Raw genomic sequence first — 4,712 nt, 5'->3', positions numbered from 1 at the left:
TGGAGGATGTTTATACTGTCTGCTGGATAATTCTCTCATTGCATAAGAGAATTACACACTTGTACTAGTGAGAAGTAATTGGTACAAGCGTTGCGCTAATTTGGTGTTTAATCAGAGCTGAATGCAGTCTGGGGAAGTAGATGCCATAATGCTGAGGTCATGAGAAGGGATCTGATGTTCTGCCTTAAAGACAATGTGAAAAACTGTGGTGTGGAAACCTGAATTCAGGTAGTCAGGTTCTGCCTTGCTTTGTGATTTGACATTTGACTTCTTGTGCAAGAGTTGTCTCCGGTACAGGGTTAACCCCCTGGGTCTCAGCTTTAAAGGGTCGCAGCGTGGCAGAGGAGAGGCCGCTGTGAGTGTCGGCAGCGGTGGTGGAGCTCTGTGAGTGTTGCTTGATTTGTTTTTGTTGAGGGATGGTGCTGGCCATTTGGAAATCCTCTGAAGGCAGTCTCCAAGGCCTCGGCGATTGAAGCGATTCTGCTCTGGGGAGAGGTGGGAAGTTGTGTCGGAAGTACTAAATGTCAGCTGTCAGTGTCCTAAACGGAAACACTCATTTCAATTAGATGCGGAAGTATTGTACTGCAGTCTTCGGGAGCGTTTTCTTGTTGTACAGGCCTTGTTTGGACACTGGGTCCCTTGGGTTCAGAGCTCTAGCGTTCTTTATTTGCTGTGGCTCTGCCTGAATATCACGTAGTGAGGCTTTTCTTTTGCCATGGTGTCCTTTTTCATTGTTCCTTTAGTCAAGGCCACCAGAAATTGTCCTGAATATGGAGCGTTGATGTTTGCAATGAGCAGCACCGTTGCGTGTCTTGGGGAGGATGCTCTGCTTTATCTTCACAAAGCGGTGATGGCCTGTTGGGGCTCCGAGGATGTCGGGAGCTGACAGCGCTGTACCTACTTGTCGTGTAAAGCAGATCAAGGCAGACACACACATTCAGCAAGATTTTCCTCTAATCTTTTTTTTTTTTTTTTTTTTTTTTATCCCAAGGACCCTGGAGTGATTCAAACACCTGGAGTCTTGCCCGTTTTATGTAAACTAATATTTAATGTGGAGTGCTTTCAGGCTTGGTGTCATTTATTACAAGATCTTTGTCTTTTCCATATGATTCTGGTAGTTCTCTGTAAGAATTAGAGTAGGCAGTGGTGGTTTCTGTGGCATGGAGAAACCCTAACAAAAGGTGTGTAAATCCTCCAAAGACAGGGAAAAAATAAAATAAACTCTCCAAGTAGCTACTCCTTACTTTCACTCTGCAATAGCCCTGCCTGGTAATGGAGCAACAGAGCGTGTTGCTCTTTTTGTTCTTTCAATCTTGTTTGTGGCAAACACGCTTTGCTTCCTCTCGAGCAACAACAGCCCATTCTGTCCTGGGGGGGGTGTCACTCTGTGTATATGGCAGGGGGGAAAGCATCTGGTATCTTGGCGTGGTGCCAGCGTTCACACTGGCTTCCCAGAGATCCCGTCTTTGTTCCAAGAAGATGCTAACTTTAAGATAGAGAGTATGGAAGGGCTCTCAGCCATCCAGTGCTCACTGACGCTCGTGGAAAAAGCCTTCACACAGACAATAGTTAAACCCTGCTTACCTTGTTGGTACCTCCTTATATGTTTTAAATTTGACCTGAAAGATTGTTTTTGAAGGTAAATAATGGGAAGATAGCTCCTGAGCACTTTTTCAGCAAAAAGCTTATAAGCCTAACATATTCTCCTTCAGTTTTGAACAAGGTAATCCAAATCTACATTTAATGTACAGGCAGGATGACTAATCGCTGTGTTCATATGTTGTTTATGATGATGCTGTTTATATATAGCAGCATTCTGGATACAGAGGCACCACTTGGTGCGTTAAGACTGGTGACTTGCACTGTTTCTTGGTGGACCGGATAGAAAATGTTTCTTTTCTCAACTCAGGTTTTGTAACTGCTGACAACTTTCTGATGTGTGTCAAAACCAGTCTGACCTTAAAACATTATTTCTTACTTTTTTTCTTCCACTGCATCTGATCTCTTGGCCAAGCAGGCTTTGGGTTTTTAGCCAGAGTAGCACAATATACCTCATGGCTGTGTACTTAGCATGAAGGCTCAGCCGCTGTGACTGGAAATCAGATTTTGCAGTCCTTGTTTCCTGGCCTGTAGCAGATGTGAAGTGTGGTTTAACTGCATTATAAAACCACAGGTGACTACAAAAAAAGGCTACAGGAAATGACTTGCAGGCTGAATTCTGTGCGATGGTAAATGCTTGCTCTCAGCCGAGAGTGGCTTAACTTTTACCGTTTATTTTGTTCCATCTGGATCACACTTATATTTAGGGATGAGGAGAAGATTTGTTCTTAATGAGAGCCCACACTCCCTCCCACGCTTCCTGGGGAGAGTAGTGTTCAAACAGTCTTCCAACGGTGCGGTTTTAAGGCTGAGTATTAAAAATACACTTGATATTTCTCCTTCCCCAGGAGGAGCCTGGCTGTGGTTCTCTCATGTGCCTTTGCGGACTCTGTCTATCCATCTGTTCTTCACTGGGGCCATAGTGCTTTCTCGCTGCAGATCAAACACTGCCATGAGATACCCCAGCACCGGGTTTTTGTTTTGGTGAAAGCAGTTTAGGAGAGTTTAGGTGTGTCGTCACAAAATCTGCGTGCCTGGCGGCCTGCCTTTCTTCTGCCTTAGCTGTTTTTTTGTGAATTATTGGGCCTCGGAGCTGCACCCTCAGAAGGAGAAAACAGAATCTGCTGGGGAACACAAGCGCCTTCCTGATGAACATGTCGTTTGGAGGCAAGGTGCTCAGGAATTAATAAAGTGCCATATTTGGTGAACATGTTGGCAGGAAGAGTCAGACTAATACACAAAATATGGCTAAGGGGAAACATATTTACACATCACAGGGTGGTAAATATGGTTAATGGCTGAAGTGTATTTGGAGCCTCATATTTGGAAAAAAACCCACACCAGCAAAACAGTAGCGAGGCAAGTAATCATAGTCTGACAGGCTACTGTAGTAAATGCAGTCCTTGGGGATGCTTTCCTAGCCTGAAATACCATTGCCATTAACAGAAGACAGAAAACCAGTATGCCTGTCCCTATAAACAGGCTTTCAAGATACGTGAAAACATGATTCTGAAATAAGTTTAAAATTACACCCTATAAACTGTTGCCTTTTGGTTGTAGTATTTGTTGCAAACTGATGGTAGCCCTGAAAGGCCAGAGGGGAGTTTTCTGTATTTGACGCTAAAATGCATTGTTAAGAAAAGCCTTTGCTCCAGAGGGGGAAATACCTTTTGGGGGTGGGGGGTTGCAGGGGGGGAACTTTCCGGTACGCACAAATACATGGGGTTAGCACCGACTCTCCATTTTCCGTGATGCCACTTGTGAGGTTGAGCCTCGGAACTTTCCGGTATGCACAAATACGTGGGGTTAGCACCGACTCTCCATTTTCCGTGATGCCACTTGTGAGGTTGAGCCTCTGCACGTAGTTTATTTCCTGTCTGCTGTGCAGGCTTGGAACCCAAAGTGCCTTGGCATACATCAGCCTTTGTGCAGTGGCCAGGTGAGAATTTCTGACCCCCGTTCCAGAAACAGGCACCCGTGCTGGGGGTGGAGCACAGTGTGAGCAGGAGCTGGAGCTCAACCCTTCGGCTTCCCAGGGCAGAAAGGGGATGCCTGGCTTGGGAGACTGGGTTAGTGCTGTGGGGCACAGGAGAGAGCAGGGTGTTGGAGCAGCTTCTCACAAAGTCATTTGGGTGGCTGGGCAGGAGCAGCCTGTGCCCCCTTGAAGGCAGATTTGGGTACCTCTGCTCCCAAAGCCCCGTGCAGGCTCCCTTCTGATGGGGCTGCCTGGTTATGAGCAGCTCAGTTTTGGACACTTTTTCCCAGCATTTTTTTTTTCCTGTTCAGTTCCTACCTTTGAAAGGTATTTTCTGAAGGTTCAATAGCAACACTCAGAGCTGGAGAAGACCTGCTACCTTGCATGGTCTGGCCACTTGCCTGTGCGAGCTTCTTCCTTGTACCTTCCTTCAGTGATCCCTGATTTTCTGGTGCTAATGGCTGTTTTATAGATTTGGACAGACTCCTGTTTGCAGTCTGAGATCTTAATCTTTACAACAATATGGAAGATATTGCTGTGTTTGATAGCTCAAAAACTGTATTCTCTGCTGTTCCTGTGCTACACCACTTGAGCTTTGCAGAGGCAGTGTGTTTGGGTTGTTCGATTACGAGATGTAGGTACAGTTTTCCTAACTGCTTCTAGACGGTTTCTGTAATTGCAGCTATGAATGTGAATTACACGTGAGTTATAATTCACATTAAGTGAGTTGTCATAGTCTTATAGGAGGAGGCATCATTAATACATTCCTTTGCCCAGGGGATTCTTTTTGTTTTCAGTATAAGGTGAGACTTGAGTACCTACATAATTTCTCAAGAAACAAATGATGTGCTACCTCTTTATTTCAGCAGTGGTGTTTGGCTATGTGTTTTGCAGTTTAATATTTTTGACAGGGCTACCTTCTAATATGTGGCAAATGAAACGTTCTATTTGTGCCATCTGGATTTGTTTTGGAGAAGAGGGAAGCATGCTGACACGATTTACAGTGTACGATTTACAGTATACGTGCAAATCTCTGCTCGGACTGTGCAGTTGATTCTGCTTGGGAGGTCTTAAGGGCTTATACAGGTAAGTGTATTTTGCTCGAAAATGACACAACTCTTTCATTGTATTTCAGGGT

The sequence above is a fragment of the Egretta garzetta genome, unplaced genomic scaffold (assembly GCF_000687185.1).
Source record: "Egretta garzetta isolate BGI_Z169 unplaced genomic scaffold, ASM68718v1 scaffold53, whole genome shotgun sequence".
Classification (NCBI taxonomy): Eukaryota; Metazoa; Chordata; class Aves; order Pelecaniformes; family Ardeidae; genus Egretta; species Egretta garzetta.
The sequence above is the reverse complement of the archived record's forward strand: the minus strand, read 5'-3'. Positions refer to the sequence as shown.